This window comes from Phyllobates terribilis, unplaced genomic scaffold (genome assembly GCF_046119375.1).
Source record: "Phyllobates terribilis strain yellow unplaced genomic scaffold, ASM4611937v1 Scaffold_2__4_contigs__length_985480577, whole genome shotgun sequence".
NCBI lineage: Eukaryota > Metazoa > Chordata > Amphibia > Anura > Dendrobatidae > Phyllobates > Phyllobates terribilis.
The window spans coordinates 158,374,233-158,392,108 of NW_027362762.1; the positions used below are offsets into that span (position 1 = coordinate 158,374,233).

General features: G+C 41.2%; 1 protein-coding gene across 3 annotated transcripts in view; it reads right to left on the reverse strand.

Annotated features, from left to right (window-relative positions):
* Positions 1 to 8,185: 8,185 nt before the first annotated feature.
* Positions 8,186 to 17,876, reverse strand: part of LOC141198946 (twist-related protein 2-like) — a 62,185-nt gene continuing 52,494 nt past the window's right edge. For all 3 annotated transcript variants that reach the window (XR_012270731.1, XR_012270725.1, XM_073663177.1), the window contains one exon: positions 8,186 to 16,893. The gene's annotated coding sequence lies outside the window, so the exon portion shown is untranslated. The remainder of the gene's footprint in view (positions 16,894 to 17,876) is intronic.

Here is a 17,876-nt window from a genome sequence, read left to right on the forward strand (position 1 = left end):
ATGAAGTGATTAACCAGAGTCAGCATGGGTTTGTAACTAACAAGTCATGTCAGACTAACTTAATTTCCTTCTATGACAGAATCACTGACTGGGTGGATCAGGGAAATGCTGTAGATATAGTATATCTTGACTTCAGCAAAGCATTTGACAAAGTATCTCACACCATCCTTATTGAAAAAATGACCAAGTATGCAATGGACCAGGCAACTGTTAGGTGGATTCATAACTGGCTTAGTGATCGAACTCAAAGGGTGGTTGTAAATGGCTTCACATCCAGCTGGATGAATGTCTCAAGTGGGGTACCACAGGGCTCCGTCCTGGGACCTGTATTGTTCAACATCTTTATCAATGATTTAGATGAAGGAATTGAGGGTAAACTGATTAAATTTGCTGATGACACAAAGCTAGCAGGGATAGCTAATACTAGAGAAGAGAGAGAGAGGATTCAAAAAGACCTAAATAAACTGGAGCAGTGGGCAGCAACCAACAGAATGGTTTTTAACAGGGAAAAATGCAAAGTACTACATCTGGGCAATAAAAATGAAAAAAGCATATACAGAATGGGAGGAATAGAGCTAAGCAACAGTACATGTGAAAAAGACTTAGGTATACTAATAGATCATAGACTGAACATGAGTCAACAGTGTGATGCAGCAGCAAAAAAGGCAAATACAATTCTGGGATGTATTAACAGAAGCATACAGTCTAGATCACGTGAAGTCATTATCGGTCTTTACTCCTCTTTGGTCAGACCTCATCTGGAATACTGTGTACAGTTTTGGGCACCACATTTTAAAAAAGACATAGACAAACTGGAGCAAGTTCAGAGAAGAGCGACCAGAATGGTGACTGGTCTGCAAACCATGTCCTATGAGGAACGGTTGCAGGATTTGGGAATGTTTAGCTTGCAAAAAAAGAAGACTGAGAGGAGACTTAATAGCTGTCTACAAATATGTCAAGGGCTGTCACATTGTAGAAGGATCATCTTTACTCTCATTTGCACAAGGAAAGACTAGAAGCAATGGGATGAAACTAAATGGGAGGAGACACAGATTAGATATTAGAAAAAACTTTTTGACAGTTAGGGTGATTAATGAGTGGAACAGGCTGCCACGAGAGGTGGTGAGTTCCCCTTCAATGGACGTCTTCAAACAGAGGCTGGACAGACATCTGTCTGAGATGATCTAGTGAATCCTGCTTTGAGCAGGGGGTTGGACCAGATGACCCAGGAGGTCCCTTCCAACTCTACCATTCTATGATCTATGATTCTAATTTAGGTGTATCCATATAAATGGCCCACTCTGTACATTTAACCCCTTGGAGTGTTAGAGAACAAACCATTGCCTCCACCACTCCTACACTGGATCAGTAAATACAGTGGAGCATATTTATCACTGCTGTCTAACTTTTATAAGGTGCAAAATGAGACAAGACCGTCTTACAATGTGCCAGATTTTAAAAAGAAGAGGGCAACAAGCGCACATAGAGCAGTATCGTAGGATGCAGGTAAAATAAGGGGTGAAGGTGGTGCTTACCTGATTGGGCTGTGTATGTCACAACACCAAGAAATGCCCATAGTTAGTTTGATAAGCTGCTGCAGTCACATCTGGGAATAGAAGAGACTCTTCTTTTGCATGTAAATTGAGTGGTTAGGAGTAGCTGACCGCACTGCTATATAGAGTAGTTCCACGCTGGTAGTTGTGCTTCTTCGCATTTTGAGTCCGTGTCGAACCCTTTCTCAAACCAAACCAGTTATTATGGTTTGGACCTCTAATATATGTTATCTTTTCATTATATGTAATGTATGTGTAATAAAATGTATTTTTCATTTTTTATTGAACCATAGCTTTTTTTTTTCAAATTTTTGGTACTATTTTTTTAATATGTTTTTTATAACTTTTTTCTCATATTTGATATTGTTTGTATTTTTTAAATAATATATTTTCTAGGAGACCAAAAAAAAATCTCTGAGGAACAATAGCATTTTTTTAACTGTTATTTAGTTTTTCATAGAGACTGGGGCATCCATAGGAGCCCATGTTATAGATAACATAGACCGTTGCCATGACACAACGCTGACAGAGATGATCTGGCTTAAATGCGGTTGCCTCGCCTGAGGATACAAGTCTGCAGTTACTCTATGTGACTACAGACTTGTGAATCCTCACATCGCGTGAACTTCGCTCTGTGAGGATTCGCCGGCACCGGGAGTGGGGTCATGTGACCTCAAGTATGTGATATACATACTCCTGGCCACAATCCGACTAGACTGTTTCCAGTACGCTCAATGCAAGTGTATTGTGCGAGGCTGCACCCATCTAGTTGGCTTGTGACCGCATGCAAGCAAATCACATACTTGCGGTCACACGCCTGCCGCCGATACCAAAGAATCCTCAAAACGCGCAGTGCGTGCAATGTGAGTGTTCACAATCATAGAGTGATTACAGACTTGTACCTTAAGGCCGGACACTCTTTTAAGAAATAGCAGCTCTAGTATGCCGAGCAGACACCCCGTAATCCCCCAGTTTATTTAGATGGTTGCTATTCATATGCAGACCATGGCTTTCCCACCTAGAGATTAAAGACGCTGGACCGCATTTACAACTACACAATCTTCGTTCAGTCCCTTTGATTTATTTGTATTTTTCTTAATATGCAGTTACTTTAGCAACTTGGGTCTTTTTGCGTCAGGTTAGGTGAGGGTCCCCCACTAATCTAACGTGATATTGCCAATAGCTGACACTGTCCAGACTTTGCATGTTCCATTTCATTTACTTCTCAGTGTTTCTATACTTGTGACGTTCTTGAGTGATCCTAGACAGATATTGCGCAGGGCAGCGTGGGTTAACAGCCTTGTATTTCCATCTTGGTATGCCTGTCTTTCACAAGTCTCTCTACAGGAGAGGCCTGCAAATTGTGCAACCAAAGTAACTGCAAACCGCCGGCAATTGCTTCCTTCCTGAGATGAAACGCAGAGCAGCCCCTATTATTAACTTTTTCTCCTTTCAGACCTGGTTCTGTTTATTTAATGCGGCTTGAAATGCCTCCAGCAAATTATATGGGGGTGGGGGACAAGTATGTGTATGTTCTAGTGGGGTTATTCATAAAGCCGCCACGGTCATGGCACAAATGTGTCCCAGCGTGCATTATTCCAGTGATGTCAGTAACCCCTTATGTCCTTCACCTCCACAAGCTATATAAATAACAGAACTGTGAAGTCTCATATACACAAGGGATAGATTTTACCTCTGCGGTATAATTTGTGCTGCTCTCAGATAGTTCAAGATAGAAAGTGCTCAATTCCTTGTCATACAATGAAAGAGATCGTTTTGGCATAATTTAGCAATATTTTATTCATTAACCCGAAAATCCAGTATGTGTTCACTGTTCATTATTAAGCAAGTGAATATTTTGACCATATCATCATTTTTATGCAGATTTTCCAACTCTGAGCTGTATAACCTTGAATACTTATTGGATGAAGCAGATCAGGTGATGTGTATTTGTGTAATGAGGGAGGGTGAGGTCTAAGGATACAACACCCTTTATCAAGGTGTGCAGAATTATTAGGCAGCTTGTTTTTCCTGGCAAAATGGGTCAAAAAAGAGATTTAACTGACCCTGAAAAGCAAAAATTGTCTTACAGAGGGATGCAGCACTCTTGAAATTGCTAAGATATTGGGGTGTGATCACAGAACCATCAAACGTTTGGTTGCAAATAGTCAACAGGGTCGCAAAAAACGAGTTGAGAAAAATAAGACGCCAAAGATTTGAGAAGAATCAAACGCGAAGCGACCAGGACACCATTAAGCTCCAGTGCTGTCATATTCCAGAACTGCAACTTCCCTGAAGATCCAGAAGTACAATGTGTTCAGTGCTCAGAGACATGGACGTGGTAAGGGAGGCTGAAACTGACCACCATTGCACAAGACACAGAAGCTGAACCGTCAAGACTGGGTCAAGAAATATCTGAAGACTGATTTTTTTTTTCAAAGGTTTTATGGACTGATGAGATGACAGACTCTTGACGGACCAGATGGATGGACCCGTGGCTGTATCAGTAATGGGCCCAGACCTCCACTTCGACTCAGATGTCAGCAAAGTGTAGGTGGGGTATTGCTCTGTGCTGGTATTATTAAATATGTGCTAGTTGGACTTTTTTGGGTTGAAAATTGACTCAAAATCAACTTCCAAACCTATTGCCAGTTTTTAGAAGACACTTTCTTCAAGCAATGGTACAGAAAAAGTTTGCATCTTTCAAGAAAACCATTATATTTTTGCAGAACTATGCTCCATTGCAGCATTGAAGTCCCCACTGCTTGGCTGCCAGGAAAGACCTTAAGCACATGGCCCCTCATCACCTAACCTAAACCCTATTGAGAACTTGTGGGCTCTTCTGAAATGGGAGATTTATGATGAAGGAAAGCAGTCTCCTCTCTAAACAGTGTCTGGAGGCTGCTGTTGGTTCTGCTCAAAAAGTTGATCGTCATTCATCAATGTGGTGCCCTTGTCTATAGCACCACAAAATGCCTGCATTTGTAATGTGGCCTATCTGTATTGCCAGCAATGGTGAGGGATAAGTTCTCTGCTGTTTTCATTACATATACATATTGTTACCTGATCCCTTACTGGAGGATTGTGCACTTTTGCCAAACCAGGAAGTTGCGCACAATCCCTCAGAGAGCGAGGAGGTGCTTCAGTAGTGGTAGTTGTAGTTTGAGGAAGAAGAAGCACCATCATGGAGTTCCCTGTGCAAGGAAGAGAAGTGTTCTCTCTGCAAGGGCAACCTGCATGAGGCAGGGTCCAGTCCCTAGAGCACAGAGACATCCAGAGTCTGTGTTAAGCTGTGAGTCTGCTCGGTCTTTTTATAATGAGCCGAAAAGTGTTTTACCTGGGAGCTCAGCAACCGCATGGAGTCAAAGACACTGCTGCAAGAGAAAGTGAGTGTTCTGACAGGATTCATGTTGCCTGCTCGCTGGAAGGGATCACAGACCCTTTTTATTATTTTATTATTAACCCCCACAATTGATAAAGACTGGTGCGTGACCCCGGTCGGACCATACCAGCACTCGGATCGCCGTGCACCAGTACCGTGCCCGCTGCGCCCCGGCTGGGGCGGCACATCAGCACATTAAGAAACTGACAGACTCCATGGATTGAAGGCTTATGAATGTTATTGAAAAGAAGGGCTGCTATATTGGTCACTGATATCTTTTTGAAATGTCAGTAGTGTATTTTTGTACATTTTCAGTTGTTTGTTTTTTATTCTCACTTTAACAAATGAAAATAAACAATTGAGATGATAAAATTTAGGTTTTTCATTTAATTATATAATAATTCTGCACACATAGATATTCTCCTAAGAAAGACAAAACTACACTTTTACTTTCTTAAAGGGAATCTGTCACCCCCCTGGGACGTATATAACCTATAAATATGGGCATACAGGTGATAGAAATGTTAAACTAGTCCTACCTGTATGTCTCATATTAGCAGTCTTGTTGTTGAGAAATCTTATATTTTCTTTATGCTAATGATTCCTTCCAGGTCCCGGAAGTAGGGTGCCTGGAAGAAACCCCGCTTTCTTTCTGCATTCTTTCTTCATTATAATACCACCCCCTCCCCTGCATGTCACAGTGCCCTGTCACATGAAGATATGGCGCAGGAATCCCACGCCTGTGCCCTGAACTCCCTCCACAGACTGTATCTTTTCCTCCCTCTGCTGTGTCCTGCAGAGTTTTGCTTCCCTGGCCTATTCCCTGCCAGCACGGGATATATTAGGCAGCTCATCCCTCCACACCTTGCCTGAACTTAGGTTGCTGGCTGCAGTTCCTTTCTAGTATCCTGTGTAGGTGCATTATTGTTGTGTCTCTCCGGCTACTGACCCGGATTGTTTACTCGTTTTGTCTGACCTCATCGCTCCTTACTCCGGTTTTGTATTTTGGTCCTGTACTTCCAGCCCTGACCTCGGACTGTCTGACCACGTCTCTGTCCTTGCCCTCTGTGCTTCATGTTGTGCCTCTGACCTGTAGGTCAGCTGCTGCAGGTCCGGGCACTGCCCTTGAGTGGCACCTGGTGACTACCCTAAGGGCCCAAGCCTATCCTCAACATCAGAGACTCTAGTGAAGATCCAGCAGTTACGGCCCTCCAGGGTAAGCTCGGCCAGTGGCGCAGTGGGTCCACACCCACCATCCTCACACTCTCTACAGATGCACTGCAGAGTGAGCTGTCAATCCTAATACCACGTCATGCTTACACCCACCACTCACCATGTACTGAGCAATGACTGTGACAACTTTGGTCACACCTCTATGACTGAAAGTTGTCACCTCCCAGGAGGAATAAAGTTAATTTTCTCCCTGTAGTCGGTAGTTCGCTGGAATGCTGTTGATCTGCTCCGAGTAGTGGACAACACCTTTAATAAAGTTTCTGTTGTGAAATTTGTTGACTGATCCACTGTACCCATGTAACTCCATGTAATAAAGTGATCACAGGAAGTTCTGTTTACTACATTAATCCCCATGAGGTACAGGCTTGTTTGAGATTCTTCAGATGAGTTTACATGGAATCATGCTGGGAAAGAGAGAGACTGCAGTAGACCATCACCGCCACCACCATCCCTCTCGATTTCCCTCTCTGAGCTATGTGTGTGACTAGCTGGCAATTCCTTCTGTAAACTTCTCTCAAAGAATAAACACATGAAAACAAGAAGGATAAAGCTCAAAGTATCCCAGCCCACTGTTATAATATACCTGACATTGTGACAACACAACATGTATGTATTTATTTATGCATGTATTTCTAGCACAATACAGTTCTCTCCCCAGCTGGAAGAGTTTGCAACACATCATCAGAGAGCTTGTCAATGGCACATCCAAGCAAAACAAACATGGTGAGATACATGTGTCAAGCCCCGGATACACAATTTCCTTCATAAACAATAGCTTTACTTTACTGCAATCTTTTCCAGAATGTGTCCTGGTGTAAATAGCAGTCAGTCACCTTCTGCAACCATAGTCAGTATGCTGGGGTGAAACTATGGAGGGTGCTCTCAAACCTGAGGGAGACCTGAAGACCAGTATTATAAGGCTATGTTCACACCGTGCATTTTTGCAGCTTTTTTGATGCATTTTTTTAATACAAATTAAAAGCTGCTTTTTTTTACAGTACCAGCAAAAGCTATGAGATCTCAGAAATCTCCTGCACACGTTTGGTTTTCTTGTTCCTGACTCAATTGTAAAATTGCTGCTTTTTGAAAACGTCAGCATGTCACTTCTTTCAGCGTTTTTTCCACCACAAAAAAAAATGAAAGTGCAAAAAAAACAACCATGCGTTTTTGCTGCTTTTTTGATGAATTAAACTAATTTTAGTAAACATGAACTGTAGACAAATGACACATATAATCTGCACAAAAATCACAGCAAAAATGCAGAAAGGCTGTGTGCCCGCTATGCGTTTTTCAAGCGTTTTTGCCGCGGAATTTCCGCAGCGAAAATGCTTAAAAAACGCTTGGTAATACGTGCCCCATGGTCCCCAATGATAATCCGCATGTGCTGTGCACATGCTGCGGAAATTTCCGCTGTGGATTATCATTGCGGAAAAATACGCAGCACAACCATTAATTTTGCAGACACGCAGCGTAATTGCCGCCATTGACTTGCATTAAATTGCTTAATATCCGCATGACTACATGTGCACATGCGGATATTAAGCGATTCAATGTGCGGATGGTACCCGGGTCTGGAGAAGAGGAGACTCTCATCCAGACCCGGATACCATAGAACCTGTTAAAGAAAAGAATTAAAATAAAAAATATACATTATACTTACCTTCCGATGTCCCCCGGTCTCCTGTACGATGCGTCCTGGCTCCCCGACGGCTCGCAATGGTGTAACAGGACCTTCCATGACGTAATTTAGTCGTGACAGTTCACATGACCGCTGACGTCGGCGGTCGCGTGACCTGTCACATGACTAAATGACGTCATGAAAGGTCCTTTCAAACCACCGCGAGCCGTACAAGAGACCGGACGCACCGGAAAAAAGACCGGGGGCCATCAGAAGGTAAGTATAATGTTTTTTTTTTATTTTTTACCATTTTTATTCTTTTTTTTAACTATTAACTTGGTCACACTATATAAATCCATGCCAGTTGCATCAAGCACTTTTCCAAGTGATGCTAAAATCGCTTGGAAAAGTGCTTGATAACCCGCATGCAGAAATGCATGCAAAAACGCTTCACAAACGCTTCAACCTGGCAGGAAAACCGCATGTAAAATCCGCATGCGTTTTTCCTGCCAGGGAGAAGCGGAAAAAATCTGCAGCATTTCTGCATCGTGGGCACTTAGCCTAAAACCTTCTTTTTGTAAGCAGCCTTTTTTACTGCCAAGAGAGCAGGTTTTGGCTGCAGAAATAAAACACAGCAAAAAAGCAACATGTGAACATAGCCTAAATAAGGTCTGAAATTCGGGGTGCACTGCTTATTAAAGATTTTTTTTTGCCCTGGGGTATAGAAGCTTCAAGTTGAGCCTTCATCAATATCCATACATAACATGAGGCATAGATGTACAGTCCACAGTTCTTGGGCTTGATGCATTGACAATGTGGACATGTTTTGTAACTCCACAACCCCTGCAGAACATTTTGTTGCTGTATACACTGCTCTGCAATGTAAATCATTTCTAAGGGAAGTTGGGACATTCTCCCTCCACCTGGCGGTCAATGATTTACTGAATAGTCACAACTAAGAATTTCCTTATAAGCAATAGTTTAATTAATGAATTACAGAACTGTACACAGATGGTAAATATACATCATTTATCATGTACAATGTGTAATTTGACCAGCACTCCTTCGAGTGAACATAGTTTATTGATTATAAAATACATCACTTTATCATTTTATTTTTACCTATTTGCTTATATAGCGCCAACACATTATTTAGTGCTGTACAAAGGTTGTCATCACTCCCATCACTGACACATAATTATTAGTAATGTTTCTACAGTACAAATCTGTATTCAAAGAAAATATGAACTTCTGGGAGAAATCTGTGAATCTACTGTTCATGTCTCCTGTCTTCTTCTGCATCATTTTGTTAGAAAGAGAAAAAGCGGATATCCATGTCCCAGCATGCAGCAGTGTAGCCCATCCTCTCATATAGAGAGTTCTCGATGGAGTAACTCCCATGAAAAACCATAAGAGTCATTTAGTGGTATGCTATATTTTATGTTTAAACAGCTGGGACAAAAAAATTATTGGGTTGCTTTCCTTAACGAGAATCTGTCACCAGGTTTTTGCTATCTAATTTAATCTAATCAGCATAATGTAGGGGCAAAGACCCTGACTCCAGTGATGTGTCACTTACTGGGCTGCTTGGTGTAGTTTTGATAAAATCACTGTTATATCAGAAGGAGATTATAATTAAAGGATTAGTAATCCTACTGCGAGGTAGTCAACTTTGTGCTTTGTATAACCCCTCCCTCCCAACACTGATTGGCAGCTTTCTGCCTATGCACAGTGTACACAGAAAGCTGCCAATCAGTGGTGTGGTTGGGGTTATACAGAGAACTGGTAGATCTGCAGCAGATAAACAATTTTTAATCAAAACTGCAGCAACCAGCAAAGTAAGTGACACATAGCTGGAATCAGTGTCTCTGCCCCTCCATCATCATGCTCTCAGATGGGGAAGCAAAAACTAGTGATAAATTCTCTTTAGGCTATGTGCCCACGATGCAGGAATGCTCCAGATTTTTCCTGAGTGTTTCTGCTTCTCCCTGGCAAGAAAAATGCATGCGGATTGTACATGCGGATAGTACATGCGTTTTCCTGCCAGGGACAAGCGGATATGAAGCGTTCTTCACATGCATTTCCGCATGGGGGTTGACAAGCGCTTTCCAAGCGATTTTAGCATCACTTGGAAAGTGCTTGTCAACTTAGTCACACTATATAAATCCATGCAAACGGCATGGATTTATATACTGTGACCGAAAGAATGTTTAAAAATAAAAAATAAATCTATACTTACCTTCCGATGGCCCGCGCTGTCTTGCTTCGCTCCGTCCTGGCTGCCGGCAGATCGCGGTACACTGAAGGACCTGCCTACGTCAGCGTCGCGTGACCCGTCACATGACTGACGTCAGCACAGGTCCTCCAGTCCATCGCGATCTGCCGGCATGGGAGGACGAGCGCAGCGGGGGCCATCAGAAGGTAAGTATAATATTTATTTTTTATTCTATTCTTTTTTTTACAGGTTCTATGGTACCCGGGTCCGGAGGAGAGTCTCCTGTCCTCCACACCCGGGTACCATCTGCACATAGAACGCATGGATTCCGCATGTGCTTATCTAGTGATGCGTAATCCATGCGTTCTAATGCAAGTCAATGGCGGCGAAAACGCAGCGCTTCCGCAAAATAATTGGTAGTGCTGCGTTTTTTTCCGCAATGATAATCCGCAGCAGAAATTTCCGCAGCATATGCAGAGCACATGCGGATTATCATTGGGGATCATGGCAGACCTTCTACCATGCGTTTTTTAAGCGCTTCTGCATCGTTTTAGCCGCTGCGGAAACGCTTAAAAAACGCATCGTGGGCACACAGCCTTAGAGTCTAAGGCTGTGTGCCCACGTAGCATTTTTCAAGCGTATATGCTGCGGAATATCCGCAGCGTAAACGCTTGAAAAACGCATGTATATCCGCACCCCATGGTCCCCAATGGGATTCCGCAAGTTCTATGCACATGCTGCGGATTTTTCCGCAGCGTTTATGCCGCGTTCAAAAATCCGCAGCATGTCATTTAATTTTGCGTTTCCGCAAGCGGAATTGCCTTTGTCCAATGCATAAAAAACGCAAGGCAATTCCGCATGTGGAAAGCGCGTGATAAACGCGCGAAAAATGCGCGATAAACGCGTGCGGAATTCCGCATGCGTTTTTCCGGGAGAGGACTTGCATTTATGCAGCAGAAATTTTCTGCTTCATAAATGCAACGTGGGCACATAGCCTTAATGCTATATTGCGTTTTTGAGTGTTTTTTTTTATGCTGTGGTTTTTGTCTCTTCTTTGTATGTTATGCTTTAAATAAAGCTGCTTTGTTTTTGATACTTCCTGGTATTTGGTTTTGACAAAACTTTATTGAAACAGTCCTGTACGGATTACATGAGTTTTTTTTAACCTGTGTATTTTCTGCATCTAATGCAAGTCTATGGGGAAATCTGCCTGAGATCAGATCAGCCATGTGCACAAGCCCTTAGGGTCATAGCAATTTCCATGCATCCAATTGTGGCCATTCCCTCTTCCTTTCCTGAAGCTTTATGATTTCTAATACTGTATTCCTAGTGCCAGTGCAGCATGCAGAGACAGCACATTACACAGCACACTGCAGATAACATTTTCTTTTATAACATTTGTATCTGTAATCAAAAGGTAATAATCACCGGATACAAACTCAAGTGTTTGCTGGGTGACCTAACCTCACACAGCCTCAAGAAGATCGCAAGAAGTGGAAAAAACAAAGATGTATGACATTTATTTTCTGTGGCCATTATTTGCAGGTTTGAGAACCACAACAAAGTCTGGAAATAATTAGTTATATCTGTCAAAACAAACCTACTAATTATTCTCTAGGCTATAAACAGCAGTATGGCACAAGTTTAAAGATAACTAAAATTTGGAAACATTTTATTTTTATATTTTTAGGCTCTCATTTTTCTTGCAGATTGGGGGAGTCTGCGTCCTGAGACCACCGTTCCCTCAAAAAAACACGCACAGAAGTGCCTGGCTCAGTAGGCAAAAGCGCACAGATCCAGCTTGAGCGCTCGCACAGAGGGGAGTGTGCTTACATTACAAATCCATAGATCAATAGCTTTGTTATTGAATCCATATTCCGCTGTGTGACTGCGCTCGGGCAGACATTGTGCACTTCAGCCTCCTGACCTGCGCACTTTTGTAACTTTCTATTGAATCCATATTCTGTGGCTTATGACTTCTGAGTGGGCTTCTGAGCCATCAGTGGTGGTTGATGAATGATGCAAAGGTTTAAGGGCCTGAAAAAATATTTTAAAAAAAATGTACAAAATTTAATAACTGTTTTTGTTTTCATATACTCTCTGATGGAATCTTTTACATATCAGCAGAAACATGTGAAACTCATTTCTTTGTAATTAGTAAATAATTCATGATTTTCATTTTGGGAGGCATCGCTTAAAGGGGTCTTGAAGTTCTATAAAATTAATCCAATATATAAAATTGTAGGTCTGTTGCTAGGAAAGACCATCAGTATTACAATCGTGGTGGTCCTTCTCTCTGCATAGCCTGCAGTTAGCTGCTTAAAGAGGCGTGCAACGTAGCATCCACCTGATTAATTACACTGCTCTGTAGGACAGCTCCATACCTTAGATAGTATCTATGCTCGGTATTACAGCTTAGCCCTACTATTTATTTGAATGAGACAAAGCTGTAATGATAGCTGCAGCAACCAGCAAAGCAAAGGATACATTGCTGGAATCAGGGTCTCTGCCCCTACATCATGCTGATCTCCGATGGGGTAGCAAATCCTTGGTGACTATTATCATTAAAATATTCACTTTATATATGTGTGTGTATATGTATGCGTGTGTGTATATATGTATATATATATATATATATATATATATATGTTTATATATAAATGAAGGCTTTACGCTACATTCCCACAATGAGTATTTGGTCAGATTTTGATGCTGCAGATTTTCTGCAGCATTTTAAATTAGGTCACTTGCGGGATTTTTTTCATTGGAGTGCAGGTTTTTTTTCATGTTTTTTTATCACGTTTTTGATTCTGCTTTTTTTTCTCTTTTTGGTGTGTGATACCTTCAATTAAGCGGCTTTGTTTTTGATTCTTTCTGTAATTTGGCTTTGACAAAACTTTATTGATACAGTCATCCGTGTATTACATGTGTTTTTAGCATGTTTCTGCTGCTACTAAAAGGAGACTAGTGAATAAAGAAGGGTCACAGCACTCCACTTAAAGCAGCCCCTTGTCGGACCCTGACCTATTTAATATTGTAGGCCTAACCTAAAGTTTTAAAGAACTGGAAAACCCCTTTTAATTGGACCGCAGTGGTTGCTCGTGTCAACAACTGTTTTAATCGGATGATTGCTATCCTTGGTTTTGACAGATAGCTCTCGTACCCATGTTATTCTATGGGGTCATGCACAATTTGCCTTCGAGAATCAGATAGCACTCGCCCATTCGTGTCTATGGGGCCGTGTGCTGTCCGATTTTCACATACTAACATAATGGAGAAGGTGGAGAATCCTTATTTTTTTCTCTCCACCTCCGAGAAAATCAGATCCCACTCTGATCAGAGTCTGATTGGCATAATTGGGCCGATGGAGAGAAAACGGTCATCTGCACCTGCCCTTAAAATTGGGGGAAAAAACTGGTACCATGTGCCGTATAAGGTCCTTTATTGGTTCTTACCTTCGTTGAGATCTGAACCTTAGATAAAGAAAGAACTATAGCTGACCATAGACATTAGATAGCTGTCGACCCCCATAACATGTTGGCTCTGATTGGTGCAATGTGCATGTTATTTTATCAGAGGGTGTCCTAACTAACAACCAGACTAACATTAAGAAGAAATCTAATGTGTATGGCCTTCATAACTCTGCTGCGACTATTGCCTGCAATGTTCTAAGAGAACATGGTGCTGAATCCTTAAAGGGTAATATTTTTCCATTAGAGGACAGCTAAATGGCAAACTTTATGAGATTCTTCTGATTTTATCGTCTCAACACCAATAAAAGTCCCTATAGTATATCGTCCTAATGCAGCACAGCTAAACAACTCCAGCAGATAACGTGCCGGACACAATATCAAGTTAATAATAAAACATTATTTCATCACATTAAAAAAAAACAGATAAACAAACACATGACTTGTAGAAATCTAGAAATCACACAGAGGTGGACAGAAATCAGCAATTAGATTTTTATCCATCTCGGGGTATTTTTTAGCTTTTTTTCAAATCATTGGTTTATCTATTTCTTTTTTTCATGTGATGAAATAAAACCTTTTTTTTATTAGCTTGATATCGTGTCCTTCACATGTTATCTGTTGGAGTCGGGATTTCATCTTCAGCATCTGGCGTTCCCTTTGCAATTCATGTGATTATAGTATCATTCCTGTGGCGTCTCACTTCATGTCTTGTGCAATGTTACATATACATAGCATTTGGGATCATACACTTAGAGCTAGTTCACATGCTGTGTTTTTGCTGCATTTTTTTCCGCAGCGTTTTACAGTACCAGCAAAGTGAATGAGATTCCTGAATGGCCTCAATTGAGATTCTGGTTCTGGCTTATATCCTAAGTCATGTGGCAAGGCTCGTTAAAGGGTTGATATTGACTTTTAAGATTGCTACTTCCTATAGGTGGCACTAGAGTTCTAGTCCTTTTCCTCTCTGAGGGGCAATTTGCATATTTAATTTCCCAGAGGAGCATTGCAAGGCTTAAAAGCCTATTCACGTTGGCATGCCACTCTCCACAAAGAGAAACGTTACCCCTTGAATTCTCATGCACATGCTGTTTATTTTTTCTTTGTGGATTTCAAATCTGCAGCAAGTCAATTCTTGCAGTGTTTTTGCAGCATTTTTCACCTATTGAAATGAATGGGGGAAAAAACACAAGTAAAAACACATTAAAAAAAGCTCACGCAAAAACATGTCAAAGACTCTTCAAAAAGATGAGTATTGTATGGAGCCAACACTTTTGGTGCAGAACAAACTGCTGCAAATACTCAACATGCGTACAAAACTTGAGAGTCATGGATGCAAATTAGGCCTTATTCAAGCGTCCTTGTTTCCAGTACGTGTCCTATCAGTTTTTTTTACGGATACAACATGTACCCGTTATAATCTATGGTGCTATTCACATGTCCTTGTTTTTCACGGTCCGTGTGTCCTTGTAAAACACATGGAGACATGTCCGTTTTAATCAGCAGCACGAATGACAAGGGCCAATATAAGTCTATAGGCCGTGAAAAACACGTACAGCACACGGGTGGCGTCCATGTGCCATCCAGGTGCGGTCCGTGTTTAACATTGCAAAGTATAGGACAAGCTTAATGATTCATTTCTTTATCCATCCGAGAAAAACACAGATGACACACTGATGGTAAAAAATGGATACACAGATGACAAACTGATGGTAAAAACGGACACATGGATGACACACTGACACCGGTACCATATTTACATATACGTGTTTAAACATGGATGTGTGAATGAGACCTAAAGAGATTCTCATTCTCGAGATTAGGGCCCTGTCTCATGAGACCCCCGAAGAGGTGGCTGCACATGCACTTCTTTCTCCATTCTCTTCTATAGCCCTTCTGATTAGAACCAAGCAATCGTGCACCGCTGCAAGTGGATGGTGAGAGCAGGGCATGTGCTGGCACATCTCTGTTTTTGGCTGCGTGAGATGGGGTCCCTTTCTAGATATACAGTTGGTGAGAGTCCCAGAAGTTGGACCTGCATTAATCAGAGATTTATAGCATATGCCAAAAAGGCTCGGGATGGAAAAAGAGCTTACATGCATATTATGTCATGCCACAGGTATAGAATCATGCCGCACTAGGGTTTGTCCTTTTTTTGGATACACTAAAGTTCTTTTGTCAACCAGATTATAAAGAATTGGGCAAAAAACATTTGAAAATATATGATGCTCATTTTTTATTCCATATTTATTGTATGTATTTTTTTAATTCAAATATTTTTTAGGGACAACTTTTTTATCACCTCGTTTACACCTGTTGTTCTCACCAAGATAGCGGCATATGAAAGGCTCCAGTTTAAGAAGCAGAACCCCTATGAGGAGTCACCTGTAGAAATATATGAACGATTATCCAGGATGAATGCCATTAGCATAGAGAAGCCACAGTTTGATAGTTTCTAGAGCAAATGCAAGCGATTTCCGTATATTCAAATATTCAGGACACATGCATGGCCACAGCTTAAGGCTATATTGGTTCAGCCACCTGCAGATATATTCGTCAGGGAGTCTTTTATGTGCCGTGCTATTAAATTTCTAAGAAATGATATAGACAGTCACCTATTTCTAACTCTTAGCGGAATACCTATATAACACTCTACAAGAAGGCATCTCTTACCAACCCATAACATTACTGAACATTGTTATCTTTACAAAATTTCATGGTAGAGTTGGATCATGTTTACGTCCATCTATTTTCTTAAGGGTAATATGATTTTCGCTTCCTCACATTTTTCCCGAAGGCAGCTGGATTGACAAGAGATGCTCCCGTGCCGCTGGATGCCAGCTCTTTGGATAAACTACAGGCACTGTCCTCTGCTGAAGCTTGGCCCAGAATATAATGATCACCCTCCTTAATATCATATGATGTATGCAAGAAAGCCATCCATAAATGCAGTGCAAGAGATCTCAGGGTCTTTGAAGAACTGGATAAGGAATGAAAAGTTGCAAGTAGCTGATCCTTCCATGAGATCCTTCCAAAGCTTTAAAAAAAAAAAAAAGAAGCAGTTTTATTTTTGCAGACATTGCATAGAAGTGAAGGCTCCATTTGGATTAGTTTCGTGTTTCTTTTCCCGAATAAATAACTTCCACAGGTTTGCTTTACAAGTGGTTTTATGTCTGTCCACCATTGATTTTTACATTCGTGGAGTGAAAAGGTCAGCTGTACCATGGTTTTTCCAGCTGAAACATGACACATACTAGACGTCACAAATCCTTTTCTAGTGTAGGTCTTCCAGAATCCGTAGCCCAGATTCACATAATTACTGCACAGCTCTCAAGCTGTCAAAAAAGGTTGCAAGTTGGAGCCATCAGGTGGAAAAGAGAATCCTTATTTGGTTCTTCTTCTGGTGGCCGCTCTTGGCATACCTATAAAGAGAGGACAACATAGTGATCAGTCAGGTATCTACAGAGATATAACTGATTCTCTGTACATTTGCCAAAAATGCAAAAATGTCTGCCTGGCTGCTAAGACCCCTGACAATCTGTGGGGGAACCTGGTGGCAGGTGTCCAATTTCTTGCATCACCCAAGGGCAAATAAAGAATTGTATAGTTCTCATTAAAACCAAGGAGCTGTTTGTGTGACGGACCTCCAGAGAGAGTGAGACTCTTTCTATAGCTGTTTTATGGGGGTTACAAATTAGGTTTCTTATCACAAAACATCCTAACAAAGTATTTATAATTTGGTTTTCTAAACCAGACTTCCCCTTTTATCCTGCACATTATTCTATTTTCTCTGTCCAGAGAGTATGTAGTAGATAGTAATTCACTCCCCCCTCGAAGGATAGGGGGAGTGAAATATTAGAGGTAATGTGTGCCAATAGTGGCTTCTATAGAACAATACTGTAGAGTCTTTATGAACTTTTTTTTATGAAGGCCGATAGCGGGTATTATGAGGTAAATATAAGTTGACATATATGAAACGTGTAGGCGCATGTTCACACTGGCCACTAAACAGCCAAAAACCTAAGATGAGCAAAATGGGCAAAAACCCTGCAATAAATAAATAGCAATAGTGCATGAAAATATTATAGGGTACTTAGATAACATTTTTTGATCAAAAAAATGTAATAGCCATCCCACCGCGTCAAGGTGACCCTATTTGGGATGGTCCTAACTTCTAGTATTAAAATCTTACCCTATGTCAAATGACGTAAATGTGAATAAGGTCTGAGCAGGACCGAGGCCCCGACTATTGGACTCTCAGCCATGGGAAGATATATAAACGTAATATCCAGCTCAGTTAGCTAAGTACCCTATGTTATTTTCATGCACTATTCCTATTTATTTACTTTTGCATATTACTTATTTGCTTCGAAACATGTCGAGAATAAACTGCTCTGTCAATATC